We start from the raw sequence: 16,702 nt of genomic DNA on the forward strand, positions 1-16,702 counted from the left end.
ATTTGATTTCTTGGAATTTAATGATTAGTGAGTATGCGCAATCTAAAGAGGAGCTTAATTACTGTTGCATGGGATTTTTTTGGGAAAATGCTTGCTAGAGAATTCTCTTGGAACACAATGATTGACGGGTGCGTAAACACATGGCAAATATTGGAAGATGCCTATCATATGTTTAAATCAGATGCCAAAACATGATGTTGTTAGTGTTAGATGGGCAAATAGCTAGTTACGATATATGGGTATGAAAAATGCGGTTTTGATGTTGCTAGAAGTTTATTTTATAAAATCTCAGAAAGAGATCGAGTTGCTTGTAATGCTTTGATGTTTGGCTATGTTCAAAATTAAATGATTATTGCTTGTAATGTTTTACGGGCAACAAGTACGTACGTATAAGATATCAAGTTAATTAACCTCATTCAGTCCCACTCTAGCTCTGTTCAAAATTGTTCATTTGCGTGCCGCCTCTATATTTCTGTCTTATGTAAACGCCAAAAAAGAAAAAGAAAAATGATATAGTAATTATAGAGCATTTACTATATATGTTTACAATATTGTTAATTTTTCACAAGATGCTATTTGATGAGAAATGAGGTAGGTGAAATCAATTACCAAAAATGATATTCAAACAAATCTGCAAAATTTCGAATTAGTTGAGATTTGAGAATTTGAGGTCTACATTGCTAGCTAGCTTCAAGCAAGCCCCAAGCTTAGAAAGAAAAAAAAAAGCCCCAAGTACTACATAACTCCTATGCCATCATCATCACTCTAATGAGTAAATATGATCATTTACAGTTACAAATAAACTTTGTACAGGCATGCCCCAGGCAATACAGACCCTTCAGAATGGAGAGAATTTTCCCCCTCAGGAGGATGTGCACAACTTTCCAATAGTCACTCCCTTTTTCATCTGGGCCATGCATGTGCCATGATTAATTATTCATGCAGGTCAAAAAATTCAAGCACTTTTTTTCTTTCTAAGCTAATTTAAGCACTTTCAACTTGGTCATACATTCATTGCCCAATGCCACCTTCTTCAGTAAGTTACACCGCAGGATAAATTAGCTTTTCAAAACAGTGCATTGCTCCCTTTTCCACTTAACGCATCTTGTTTATACACCAAAATACATTTTATTTAAAAAATTTATATTTTATTTGAAAAATATTTGCAATTGGGCGTAATATTTTCATAAAATCTTGTTTAAGTAGTTATAGTTACATTAAGTTACTACGTACGGGTGTTACTCGATCACTTCTATAAACAAAAGAGGAATATTGCTAGCTAGCTACGCTTAGAAACAAATTTTATAGAAATAAATTTTTACTACCTGATTGGAAATTAGATATATATAATTTTTAAGAAATCCAATCATATTGTGCCATATAATCAAGTTGTAGATTTGTTTTTTAAAGAAAATACCTAAGTATTAATTAATACCTATAAAATTCAAAACACATAATCTTTTAAGGTATAAATTAAGAATAAAGCTAACTTAATTTTATAAACCAATAAACCAAGTCTGAAACATCAAACAACCAATTCTCTCTATACATCTTTCATCTCACACCTCGCCAAAATTTGTCTTGTTCCTAAATTTTTCTGTTTCATCCTTATACACGCTGACACCCATATCAAAGAAAACATTTTTCTGTTTCATCCTTACACACGCTGACACCCATATCAAACAAGTTTTGTTTTCTTCTTTGTTCCAATTTGTAGCTAGTAGCAGGTTTCCCCATTCCCCCAGACTGAGTGGAAGAGAGAGAAATACAAACCCAAACAAGTTTTGTTTTCTTCTTCTTTGTTCCAATTTGTAGCTAGTAGCAGGTTTCCCCATTCCCCCAGACTGAGTGGAAGAGAGAGAAATACAAACCCAAATAGCTAGTAGCAGGTTTTGTCTGAATTTCTCTAAGCTGATTTCTATCTTTTTCCGTTTTATTGAAGGAGACAGAGTGAGATTATTGGCTGCACTTTGGTTCCCACAAGCTGCACATCTTGTGAAAGAGCTGCTTTAATTTCTTTTTTTGTAACACTGGAGCATTTCGGATTTTGAAAGAGCAAATTTCTCATCACTGTTTTGTTTGGTTTTGTTTTTTGTCCTAATTGTCTTGTTGTAAGATTTTTCATCCCCTCCTTTGAACACGCCAATCACCTGACTTCCAATATATAAGCCACTCCTATTTTTTTCTGTTAAAATTTTGACAATTCCTACTAAAAGTGATTAGTTGCATTAATATTTTATTTTAAGTTCCAGATTATTGATGAACACAATTTCACTATTAATTATAAAATGCAAACATTTGTGCAAAATAATTATAATAATACTTAATTTAATAAAAATAAAAAATAAAAAATAAAAAATTGTGCACATTTAAGTTATTATCAACTGATTTGACCAAGAAATCTTCCACAAAAAATGCTTTGCCGATTAGACCTAATATTTTCAAGTTTGCTTCTCATTTGGATCCAGATTTGCTCTGCTGACTGCTGCCCTCTCAGCCAGGGGCTGATGAATCCATGCAATACCTCTTTTTGAGTTGTCCATTTGCTAGGATTATGTGGCATTATTCCCAATGACCGTTGGACACAGTTGCTTTCTCCTTACAGCCCTTTGTCTCTTGGATAAAAGCTTTAATTTGTTGCGGCCTAACTAATTGTTGTGTGTCGATTCCAGATTTCTAGCTTGGGACAGCCGAGTGGGTCCCTCCTCCTCCATGGGTACTTTTAAAATAAATTTTGATGTAGTCATTTGGCCAAATTTTGCAGTCGCTACTGCCACCCTCAGCAACCACTATGAATAAAAATAAGATGTTTTTACTTATTATTTTTTTTTTTTAAGGTGTTCAACGTTTATTTGTCGAGCTCTTATTGGAAGGCACAAAGGTTTGATTTGTGCCAAGAACTTTATACAAGTTATTCTCGCTATATTAAGCTTTGCTTCAAGGTCCTTGAGTATTAATTAATTGCAGGTAATGCAAAATTTGAGAAATTTTAGGCAAGATACTTGGAGGAATTTTGGGCATTTTAAAATAAATTTCCCATATTATTTCATTAATTCGCTGCTATTTTTAAATAAACACTTACAATAAGATAAGATAAATAATATCCAACTAAAGATAAACATAAGAATAAAACTAATTGAAAAACCTAATTGATAACTATTAATCTTTATTAAATAAAATCGTTCTTTAACACAAATTTTAATAAATAATTTAACATAATTTCTAATTTAACATAAATTCTAATCTAACATAATTTCTAATTTCTATTAATCGTTGTAAACCTAATAGTAATTTTAACCCTTTCTAACTTTTCTTAGTAGTAGTAATCCTGACAATCCGACGGTCCTGAGTTTTGTCAACCTCAACCAGATATTTCGACTCATCATCCTCACCTCGTATCTCCATTTTCTTATGTGTTTGGGTTTTCTCATTTCCATCTCCCTTGGCACACATGATCTCCAATTTCTTCTGTGCTTGAGCATTCTCATTTGCATCTTTCTCAGCACGCATAATCTCCAATTTCTTTTGTGCTTTGGCTTTCATTAGTGTATCTAGTTCAATATCCACAATAAGAGTTTGAACTATCTCAAACCCATATGCTAACATGGCCTGTGCATGTAATCAAATTCAAAGATAATTAAAAAAAGAAAAGAAAAAAAGATTATTACATCCAAATAACTTGCCAGTTCTAAGCCAATTTAGCAAATAGAAAAATACCTTGTCTAGTGCCACTACTAGAGCTTCCGCTATTTCATACTTTTGTTCAAAAAGAGAATGCAGCTCCATCGTTGGAACAAATGCCCTAATAACTAAACATACATAGATATAAGCAAGTCTGTTAATATCTTCTAAGTGTGACATAAACTATCTCCCGCGTAAATTATGATTATGATGAATATATATGAGTTGTATCAAAGTACCATAGAGACCCTTTTTGGAGGGATACGTACAAGAGAAAAAAAAAAAAATAAGGGACATACCATCAAAAACATAGGATTCGATTAGTCTTTCGATGTCGCTGAGTTGGTAGAAAGCATTTGTAGCCTTTTTTGCTATAACCCGGTATTTAGAAAGTAAATTTTATAAAAAAAAGTTTAGAGAAGTGCATTGTAATGTGATACGATGTGCGGCTCCTTCTTGACTCCTGTGGTGTTTTCAAAATTAATTGGGATTCGGCTTTTGTTTAGTCAAGAAAACCGATGGGCGTGGGCATTATTGTTTGAGAGCATGAGAGAAGGGTTCTAACAACAATGTGTTCTAAAAAATTTATCATTGATCCATTGTGACGAAGGCTTATGCAGCATGGAAGGTTATGATTTTAGGTAAAGAGCTGGCCTTTGCAATGTCATTTTGGAAAGTGATGCTCTCGAGATTATATGTCCATTAATCATGGAATAGGTATGGGAATTTGATAGACGATTCAAAGTTTATTATTATTATTATTATTAATTTTTTGTAAGCACATCCATTCAATCAAAAGAGATTATAACAGATAAATAAATACAAGCTAATTTGAAAAATCCAGTCCAAACATACCCCTAACACTTCAATGAACTTGTAGGAGACCAGAAAAGTGAAAGGCACTAGCGAATGTAGCCGATTAAAGCCGAGACGCTCCAAGATGGATAAAACCCATAAAAACTTAAATCTTAACAAGTTTCGAAAGAAATTGTGAAGATTTATTAGGAAACAAATAGTGGAAAAAGGGTTTCCTTCGCATACATAAAGTTTGAGGGCCAATCGGTTCAGGTTATTTTTAAAAACTCAATCTAGACAGACCACTAACACTTCAATGAACTAGAAAGAGACCCAACATGCGAAAAAAATATATCTTACATAGATACAAAGTCAAAAGCCCAACAGGTTCGGGTTAAATAGATAGCTACACAACATAACATAATGGAAATACATGACAAAAAGTAGGGAAAAAAAAAAATTAAGTTCATAAAACAGTAACACTAGAAGCAAAGGTGGAAGAGCTCGTGGCGGCACATGAGAGACATGCGCCGATGCAGGTGGTCAGTTGGGAAACGCCAAAAGAGAAGTGCTAGGGAGCCAAACAAATGAATCCAGAAAAATTTTCAAACTGGCGTAGCAAGAGTTTTTAAATTAAAAAGAATACAATTCTCTCTCCCTTGTCTGCCACTCATGGTCTGCCACGTCAGTTTGAAAATTTTTCTGTGTTCATTTATTTGACTCTCTAGCACTTCCCACGCCAAAAAAGGTCGGCGCCAGTGTGGAAGGGTGAAGGGACGCCACACACGTTGCCTAAGGCACACCACGCGTCGGCACATGTCAATTTTGGATAGACATGTGCATCTCTCTCCCTCTCACTTTGCATCTCTTTCTCTCTCAATCTCAGCATCTCTCACTCCCAGCCATGCGTGCGTGTGAAGAGAAAGTGGAAGGAGATGAGGAAGAAGAAAAGAAAAAAACACAAAAAGGGGAAGAGCGTACGTGAGAAATAACCAAATGAGCGAAAATTTATGCTTCATTTTGTTTTGAGAGAGAGAGAGAGAGAGAGTGGTCACTCTCCGCCACCCATCTTCAGTGGAACAGTGGAAGAAGCATATTAGGACTTTTTTTCTATAGAAACGTCATGTGCAACATAGTAGGAGAGGGCAAATATGGTGGCCCATTTGGGTAAAAAAGAGACTTTCCAACAGAGGTGGTATCTTGTAGCAAAAGAGGCTTTTTTCCCTAAACCCCGCCTCTAATCTTTTGAAATTGCCTAAACTATATGAATTGGGGCTGTTGCCCAGCCCATAAAATTCTTCGGTCCCTACCCCTTTCTCCTACCCATTAATAATGGAAAAAATTTGGCCCCTACCCGTGAGCCAAGCTTAAAGCTTAAACTAGACAGCCTTTGCTTCACAGCATTAAAAGTTGGAATAAATGGGTATGGACCTTTATGCACTGCTTCTCGCATCCTGCCTTTGTTCGTTGGATTTTCCTGGGTTTTAATTGTCCATATTTTGACTCTTTGGCCCGGTTATTTGGTCTTTTGTTGGTTATTTGTTGACCCATATCTATCTTCGGACAGTTATTTGCCCAATTTATTTGGCATTTGTCGTATTATTTAAAATATAGGCCAATTTCAGCCCGTAGTTAGCTTTCATTTTTTGCATATAGTGGCCTATTTTTGTTCAACCTTTGTGGTAAAACATATTTGAATTATCCTAAAATTAGGGATTTGATAAGGATTGTATTATCTTTAATGATAAATTGTGACTTCATAATATTGCATGTGATTTATAAAAAACTTAGTTCATCATATAATGACGTGTATGTCATGTGCATTTATACTCACTAAGTCGTCGAACTTACTATTGTATTTTTTTCTCATATATATGTACCTATGTTGCTATAAATAGTTTAACATAAGATGGAACCCGAAAGACATCCAATTATTGTGAAGGACTTGATCCATATCATTTTTGAGCACCTAAATCCCATGTGCATGGCTCAAGTTTATGTGGGATCCTGATGGCCCCACCCGTCAGGATATAATTGAAATCATTTTTATTGTGTACCTTATTAAGTGTAGACTTTAATTATGTTTCAGAACAATAGAATGTGATATGTATCATATTTTGATGAGTAGTTTGTGACCTCGACATTTGAAAGTTTATCTACGTTATAATGCTTTAAGTTTTTACTTGGGTTATGTATGATTGTGAATTTAAATTATAGCTATCTATGTCCTTTAATAAAAGTCTTTTGTTGCGTAGTCTCTTTGGAGAGGATGAAATCTTTGAATTTTGTTTTTCGTGGAATTTGTTTATTGCTTTGCTACATTCCACAATTCTCTTTTCCTTTTCCTTTTCCTTTCCCTTTTTTTTTTTTTTTACCAATTTATCAAGTACAAAATGATATTTTGTTGCATTAAGACATTATTTAAGCTCAAGATTAGTAATTGAACAATATTCAACAATTAAATATAAAATAGAAGAATTGATACAAAGTAAGGCATGATAATACTTAATATTAATAAGAGAAATGCACACTTTTAACCTATTATCAACCGTTCGTAAACACGAATCTAAGCTCGATTATTAAATGATAAATATAAACTCGGATCAACTTTCATAAACAAGCTTGTATAAGACTCGACTCGTGTATATATATATATATCATAAGTCTAATCAAGTACAAATTATAGTCACATAAGTATACAAATTCATACTTATGCAATGATTAAGTAACTAAGTACCTAGATTATGAATTGTTGATTCATAATTCATAAAATATTTTACAACTAATTTTAAGATATTGTTCAATTAATGAACTTGAGCTTAAATGATGTATTAATGCGAGAAATTAGCTTAGGTAGGAATTAGCAGTAAAATTTTTAGCAAGTAAAAATAATGAGATACGTGTGTGGATGTTTAAATTGGATAGGCAATGAAATCAACGTGGGACCAAACTGAACTTGCAAGCAAAGTCAAAGAATTAAATTGCAAGAAAACAAAACAAGAAGAGATCAATCCTGATCCTTGTGGGGTGAAGTAAATCAGTGCCAGCTTCAAGAAGATATAGAAGGACTGCAAATCAAGGGTCAACAAAAACAAGACAAATGTTTTGCAAGAAAAAAAGCATACATCTTGCAGAAAACAGAGGGCCAAGCTGGGCAGCTGCTCTTTTGAAGGATCAAAACAAACAAGAAGAGAAGAAGCAACAAAACCAATGGACAATCACGAAGAAGAACCGGTTTTTAAAGGAAAGAACCAAAGCTAAAATGAAAAGAAAAAGGAGAAACTTTAAAGGGACTCTCGAAATACATGCGATTTAACAAGATTTTTAAAATTTTAAAATCTCTTAATTTTAATTGAAAGAGTTTATTATTTCATAGAAGATTGGTGCCTTGTGCTTCCAATTTGTTTATTATTCCACATATATATTTTTCTCTCTTAGAAAGAGTTGTATTTCTCGCCTGATTGCAACTGCAGGCCGAAGCTGGGGCATCACGTGATGCTGCAAAACAATCAAACAAATTAATATTGGTTTCTTTTGTTTTTACTTTGGCTCTGGTCTTGTTTCTTCTTTGGCGTCACCTGCACACTAGCGCTTTGAAAGAGCAACAATATATTGGCTTCCCTTTTTGGCTGAAACTTTATCCACCCGTGATGTCCCCACCTTCAGCTCTTATCAACTCTTTGTTTCTCTTTTTAGCCCACACATTTGCTGCCCAAGAGAAAGGAAAGGTGCTTTCCTTCTTTTTCTTCTTCTTCATAATTATCTCCTGCATAAAGACAGAAGTGCAGCTCCCATCCTTTTGTTTTCTCTGCAAGCGTGGGTTCACGTTTCTTGCCTTTCTTTCTGTTTTTGTAACACCGATCCACTGCCCAAAAGAAAGGAAAAGTATTCCTTTCCTTCTTTGCTGTGTTGCTTCTTGTTTGTTTTGATCCTCTGAGTAACTGCCACATCTGATTTTCTACACAAAGATTGGTCTCCTCCGTTCTATTTTCAAGAACCCATAATATATGACAATGTGATAAATCCTCTTAAAAAGACCAATGATGTTGGCCCCACATAGCTAATAATACAAAAGAGCAGCTCCGTAAGAGAGAGATAAGGTTGCAGAGAAAAGTCTGATGGTAAAAGAGAGTGTGGAAGGCTATAATTGACCAATCAGTATTTTGGCTCAAAAATGTGATGGGAATGAGCGGTTTTGGGAAAAAAGTAATTACCAATCTCCTTGTAAAAAGTAAAGTAGTTTCGACAACTTATGGTTAAATTATTAATGAGAAATTCAAATTTATGGCCTTGTATTTCATGATTTATTGTCAATAAATCTTATGTTTTGTGTCATTATAAGTGAGCATGCGTTATTGTAGTAATGATTGCATCTAAACTTAACCATACATATATACTTTTGTTTGTTATTGATGATTGGACTAGCTAGCTTCACAATACACTGAAAATGAGGTGCTATATAATATTCCAGAAAGATTTCTACGGGCTAATGCGCCATAAACAAATAAGTATGAGAAGTTCTAGAAAATCTCAATTTTTAACTTAAAAGGAACATAAATTGCTAACCAATAGGAAAATGGTCTATTACCGGCCTAAAATATCCTAAACCACTTACTATTACCGGCCTATGTACGTACAAATAAATTGCAAAGCATCAATGGCCACCAATCAAAAAGCCATCAACCTTGTGATTTAGAGGCAGGCAAGAACTTCATGCAAATAGGAGCTTTAACGCCGGCAAGAGAGAGAATAGCAGCTGGAATTCCCCACAAAGAATCACCACAAATGAGGCCAGATGCCACAGCAGGTGCAAAGTCATTGGCATTTTGCTTGTTCTTCTTCTGCCACAAGAAGAGAATCAAGCTCCCAACACACATGTCAATAGTAAAGTATCCGCCGAGATAGAATGGGATGGCCATGCACATTGGGCTCGGAACAAACCTATATATCCTATACTTTGTTTCATAACACTTCAACAGCTCGCTGAGTATATTTAGGGCAATAGCAGCGCAGAAAAATATGACAGCAAGTTTGACACAATTTTTGGGAAGGGAATTGATACCCTCAACTCCAAGAAGGGCAATCCCGCGGTATAATAAGCCGTAAGGTGCAGGATAGGATCCATCTGGGTCGCCAACAGAGTATGCTTTGTAGAAAAACCAGAAGATCAAAGGCGACATGAGACAACCCATGGCTGTACCAAAAACTTGGCTAAAGAACATGGAGCGAGGAGATGCCAAAGTCAGATATCCAGTCTTGAAGTCTTGCATGAGATCAGAAGCTGTAGAAACAATGCTCATCATTACACCACAAGAGGCAAGGCCAGCAATAACTCCCCCATTTTCAAGTCCAACCCAAGAACTAAAGATTATGATAGCAACTTTGCCATAGTTGGAGGCAAGAGACCAATCGGTAAGACCGCACCCATAAGCATTGCAGAAAGCCAAAACGGGCGCAATGGCATAAGCAACCAATATATGGTACCATTTCAACTGGTGGAAGATGAAGGGGACTACAACAATGGATATGGCTGCTAGGATACCATATCCAAGCAAAGCTATCCAAACGGGAATCTGGTCTGACAAGAAAAATTCCGTCCGTCGTTTCTCATCGTAGTTTTCAATCTCATCAGAGTCTGACTGATCAACAATAATAGAAGATTGATTCTTCTTAGATTTAAGTGCCGCAAGACTGCTTGCAGTTTTGATCAGCATATAGACAACATGGAAAAGGCCGTCACCAAGCATCATGGCAATAGCAATAAAAACCTATTAGGATGAACAAGAGAGAGAAATGTCAAATTATAACATAAGAGTATTGGAATCAAATTAAATTATTTGTTTCATTGGCCTTTTTTTTTTTTTAAAAAAAAAAAACATTAATAGTGTAGGGAGGAGCAGCACCCTATATCCTTGAATGCCGTGGAGACTGCTTGACTTTAGTTCAGCACTATACCAGTCACCTTTTGTGTGCTCAATCAATGGCCACATAATTCCCCACGAGATTACGGCTCCAATAAGCAAAGATATGTTTACCATGTAAGGGCAAATCATTCCAACACCAACATACGTGGAGGAGAAATCAAAGTAGAACCTGAGAGAGAGAGCGAGGGAGAGAGAGTTAATATTCGAGATAATGATGTTTCTAGCTTGTAAATTAAACGAAGTCGTTTTATTTGACATAAAGGGTAGACCTATGTTGATAGGCTTGGAGACCCAAGGTAGGGAAGCTTGAAAACCCACAATCATCGCCAGCAGCGTAAAACCACTGGAAAAAGGCAAACAGAAAGCTAAAGCAGAAGCTTTTAAAGAGCACAGCAACTTGTTTCCTGTGTATTCATGAACATGATGATCAATGCATTAGATGATTATGTTAATACAAATTAAAGATTATTATAATAATGCAAATATTAAATATGTGAATGCTCACTTTGCCAGCTTCGCTCCTTTGGGGGTGTGAAAGCTGTTGATGAGGTATGCAGTTGCAGTCCCACTGGGGTAGGTTAACTTGTACTTTAAGATCATCATCTGCGAGACATTCATTTTGAAAAATTAGGGTATAACAGGGCAAAATTAGAATACAGATTAATTACATATTATCTCAAGAACAACTTAGCTATTATAAGCATCTCCAACAGATTGTCTAAAACATCAAAATCGTTATATTTTAGTCATAGTGGTGTCTAGGTGATGAACGGTTTTTTAACTTCTGTTATCTGTTCATGGGCGGTTATGGGCGGATTAATTCACTCATTTTGAATGAGCGGACAACTACTAAAATCCACCTTCGCAAGGTGTAATATAATGCACTTTACAACCTTAATTTTAGTTAATGAGACCAAAAATTTTACTCCAACAAAATTCTCTTCAGAATTTTTAAAACCAAGGTAATGTTACGTACCATGATTTTTTATATTTAGATAAGCATGCACTATATAATTCTCTTTTCTTTTGTATTCATTTAGAAAATTTGTTGAAGTGTATTAAAAAAGTAAATAATAGTAATAATAAAAAAAAAAAAATTACTTTTTGAATAGCTAAAACAATGCTTTTTTTTTTTTTTTTTTCTAACCTTTCTTAGGGGCACAATAGAGAATAAGCCAACGAAGCTCACGACAAAGAGGAATCCAATCATCCAACCAAGAGAGAGTGGCTTCACGTTGATTGGTGTGTTGATTCCATCTCCTTGACCAGCTACTATAGGGCTCATCCCCAGCAGATAGCTTGCAGTGCCACCTAATAATATGTCAAATATATATTATCAAACAAACCCTTTGCTTCAAAAGATCAGAAGTTCAAGGAAGTACATCATTGCATCCATATACAACTTCATTTAGCATCCTTTAGATTGATTGCTTAAGAATTAAAAATTGATCTAGCTAGGTTTAATTTCAATAATAGTTAGAAATAAAATTTTAAATTGGAGATAACCTAGATAATCCAAAACCAAAGGGTACTCAACAGTCAAGTACATGCTATCACAATCAACACTAATATTTTTCAAAATTAAATTCACAACAATAAATCTATAGGTCAAAGTAATAAATTATGTTCATCTAAAAGATAAAATTTGCTTAGAACAAACAAAGAAGGAATGACTACGCCTATCCCTTACTTTAATAATGAATTGTTAGAATCTTAAGAGTGTCTCTCATATTGCTTAAGCCGAAATTCTTGGGCACGCACTTGTTTCTATTTTTAAAAGTGAGTTTTATCTAAAATTTGTATTATTTGGTATTAGAGTCGACCACTATATTAAGTATGAGATATGATGCAACTTGTCGAGTATGAGATTAAATTGGTTACAATTTTATGGTCGAATCAGGCTAGATTAAAATGTCTTGATTCTATGTATAGATATAATGTTAAGACGTTAAATACTAATAAGTGTGTGGTACTATTGGGTGATACGTAATATGGTATGAGTTAGAAGAGGTGACTTGCATTTTCTCTTCAACCTTATCGTGGGCCCCAAACAATTATGATTACTTTTACACCCATACTTTTTGACTTAAGTTTTTCTCTCTCACACGCGTCCATTTTGTCTCTCTATTCATTAAACTTCTTCTAGAAGCTTTGACAAAAAGGCTTTGTTGTCTCCTATTTAAGCCATTGGGTCATTAAGGAAAAAGAGAGAGAGACTTGTGTTTTGAAGGAAGAAGGGATACACCATTTTTATTCAATTTGATCTCACATTTGGAATGCTGAAAAGCTTAGAGAATTTTAGAGAATATTTTCTCTTTTGTATTTAATTCTCTTTTGAGTAAGATTAGGGTGTATTGAGGCTTTTGGGTTTGAGTGGTTTTATTCATACTACTCTTTGTACTCCATTCTATTGTTAGTAAATTTCTACTCTACTATTTTGTTAGTAAATTTCTCCTGGATCGTCTCCGCCAGCGAATATAAGTTTGTTAAACCGAACTACTTAAATCTTGGTGTCTTGTGTGGTTGTGTACTTTTTTACATCTTGGAATTTGCATTTGTCACAAATGTATGATCCTAAAGTTTCAAATGACGGCTCAAGTGGGTCAAGTGCAATGATCTTTGTATCATAATTTTATACAAGGCCGTTTGTCAATCTTAAAAATTGATTTTCATATCAAAAGATACTTAAATAAATGAGTATCCCTCTTATCATCCCTTACAAAAAAAAGGGTGCCATCAAATATCAAATTCCGAGATGCAACTGAGAAAATAATCAACGTTGCCTAATTGTCCTACCACACCACACCAACTAAGAACTTTTTCAACCATATTTTTCCAATTAGGGCTGGATTATCAAAAGCACCAAATATATATATATAACAAACATCAAACGAAAAGAAAAAGAACGAAAAAAAAAAAAACATTGAAGAACATACTGCTAAATGCGACTCCGGAGGACGCGACAACACATGTTTGGATTACAGTGTTCTCTTGCCGAGTGAACGGCTGCTTCAAGAGCCCACACCTCTCAAGCAACGTCGTATATCCCTTTACAACCGCAAATCCCAACAATCCGGCCGCAACGTTAAGAGACGGAATCACCCCGGTGGTTAGATTAAGCTTGCACACAATGAAGTTGAATATAATACTCAAAACAAAGCTCGTCACCATAGATCTTATTGTTATCTGCTTCGTCCATGGCGGCACCTCCGTATCTTTAAACACCCTCTCCACCATAATCCTTTGATTACCACCGCCATCATCTCTATTCTTTGTAATTCCTTCATCATCAAACTCGATTCTCTCTCTCTCTCCGCTAGAGTTTCTAGCCATCTATTGGTCTCTCTGGTTTCCAGAGTACTGAATTGCAAAGAAGGCTAATACGAATAAATAGTTGGATCAGACACTGAATTTATAGGGGAATCGTAATGATGAGAAAGTATAGGGTTTACAGTTACATGCTGTCACGTAAAATGGGGGAGTGAACCAATCAACGTTGTCAATAATGATTCTCAAGAGAATCCCAATTGAGAATCTTAATAAAGTCAAATGGTCCCACAATTGCTGGTTGACAGTTGCACTAATCAAAGATGGGTAGTGATATCTTTACCGGCGTCACTGTTGATGTAGGCAGTATATCACTACCCAAGACGAAAGACTACAAATTTGACTTAAATACAGTAAAAAAAAAAAAAAAATTACAAGAGATTTGTAGATTGTTTAATGGTTTACATTTACTGTCAAGTTTTTTACGAAAAAGAAAGAGAGTAAAACTAAATCTAAATCATTGCAAAAATTACAAGAAATTCGCACCTAAATCAAATCCATGCCGAGCAAGAATTACAATTGTTATAGGAATATATAATATGAATTAGTAATGTTAATTATAGGTATGACTCTTATTTTTCAAATGTGATGTAATTTTTAAAATCACAATTAAATAAAAATTTAATAATTATCCATTTCAAATTTAATTACTATTTTAAAAATCATGTTACCCTTAGAAAACAAAAAGAGGGTAAAAGTCATAAATACCCCCACTTGATAGGTATTAAAGGTGACAAGAAATTAGGTGACAATCACACCAAAAAGGAAAAATAATAATAATGTCTCCAGGAGATAGCTCAATCGGCTGGGACCACACCTAATAAAGCATAGGTCACTAGTTCGAATCCCTTTCTCCCCTCTTGTGCGGACATGTCAAAATAATAATAATAATAATAATAATAATAATGATCATAGGTACAACCAATAACCATGGGTGGAGTAAACTCTATCGTATTTGTGGTTTATTTAGGAATTTTTCTTCTCGGTGATCTTGGATAAAGTACCCATAAAAGTAGACTTGATAAGTCTCCTAAAAGTGCCTCATTCATTTCAATCCAATTTTTGTAAGAAAAAGTTGTGGGCATAGATCGACATCCAACATCTAACACACTTTTAAATGCGCATTCTTTAACGTGATAGTAAAAATCACCATTGAATTTTAGTTACATTATTGAATTTTAGTCACCATGGATGAGTAATGCTAGGCAGCCTACCAAGGTCCTACTAGCGTCCAACTCCTTTTAATTTTTTTTTTTAATAGGGAGTTGGACGCTGGTAGGCCAAACAAAATTACTCTTTCTAGATCTAATAAGTTTACCCAATACTGATATAACATGATTTAAACAACCATGTCAGATGTCTCCTAGTTCAATCAAAACTAAACTTTACAATTGCTCAAGTTAATTAGAATTAGGCTTCATCACCAACATTCTTCCACTTGAAGATTGGTTTCTCGGTTATTTTCACTTCATAGTAAGTCATATCATAGCTGATAAAATTGACCACACAAATTTATAGGTAGATTCCCATAGAGTTATTGTTTTTTTCTTACTATGATATAATGCGAGTATGTGAGTTAGTTTAAAGAATAATCATATAATTGTAAATAAGCACCATTTTGAAAATAGCCTTGACAATGCTAGATGATCAGGTTGTATCCACTTTGTTGTAATAAGGGTTCAAGCGTGAAGAATAAATTATTGAAATTTTACATGTGATAAAATCTCATATCAAATAATAAAAACAAAAATGAAAAGTGAATATAATATTATTAAATTTAAATTTATAGGTTTAAGCTTTTGGATGAGAGTGAGAGAGAGGCAGGTTGGACATCAATGAGAAGACAAATAAATGTACACAGATGATATGCTTTATTATATATATATATATATCTCCCACTAGAGAAATAGAGAGAACTCCTGGTATTGCAAGTTCACATTCTTAAAAAATCAATTGATAAAATTTCCATAATTTTTATATTTCATAAAAGGTAAATTCATTTCATTTCCGAATGTCTGATAGGAAGAAATTAAAGAGATGCGTATTGTTGGGGATAAAATCCTCCCTGGGTTTCACTCAAATACAACTGTATCATTAAAGACTTTCCTAGAAAAGAGGGATATCATTAAAAACTTTTTTTTTTTTTTTTGGGATTTTAAAGAAGATAAGAGCATAGTAGATGAGTAGAGTAGAGGGGGTCCTAGAGCAAAATTGAATGAAGGTAAAATTTAAATTTACCCCAAAATTTAATAGATAATTTATTTATTTTTTATTTTTTTGAAGGATAATAGATAATTTATTAAGCAGGGTGCTTGGAAGGGAAACGCCATTATAGGTCCAACAATAGAACCTTTCTATTTGTCTATTAATTGAGTTGAGGATGAAAAAGAAGAGACGAGAACAAGCATTTTTCAAAACCCTAAAATACCCCTCAAAACCCTTTTTCTCCATGTTTACCCAATGCTAATCCAACATGGTTTAGAACTTTAAACGCCATGTCACCTAGTGCAATTAGGACTAAGCTTCCCCATCGCCAAAGTCAATTAGAAATAGGATTCATCACCAACATTCTCCCACTTGGAACATTGGTTTCTCCAGCATAGAGTTAAAGGCACCATGAAACAGCTGTGCAAACGTGACTAATGGATTAGGTAAAATCAAGCCCAAAGAGAAGTCCTACACTACAAAGTTCTCTGATGGAACAAGCTTTGTTATTATATTTGCAACATCGTAAGTGATGGAAGCCAACATCAATGATCAAACACTAACCAAAATATATATAAATACATAAATATAACATTGCTAGGTCAATTTTTATATTTCACGAAAGGTAAATTCATTTTCACTTTGTAATGCCGCAGAAGAAAAGAGATGCTATCAAACTTGTCTCACGTGATTCATGTCCTCAAAAACTGCAACTACAGTTGAGATAAAATCGAAATAAATGCGCATTGAATGAAGAAAATATGCTGGCA

The 16,702-nt window shown here is 34.4% G+C and overlaps 1 pseudogene; it reads right to left on the reverse strand.

Moving 5' to 3' along the window:
* Window positions 1–8,974: 8,974 nt before the first annotated feature.
* Window positions 8,975–13,733, reverse strand: LOC132179573 (probable metal-nicotianamine transporter YSL7; annotated as a pseudogene).
* Window positions 13,734–16,702: the final 2,969 nt, after the last annotated feature.

This window comes from Corylus avellana, chromosome ca4 (assembly GCF_901000735.1).
Source record: "Corylus avellana chromosome ca4, CavTom2PMs-1.0".
NCBI classification, from domain to species: domain Eukaryota; kingdom Viridiplantae; phylum Streptophyta; class Magnoliopsida; order Fagales; family Betulaceae; genus Corylus; species Corylus avellana.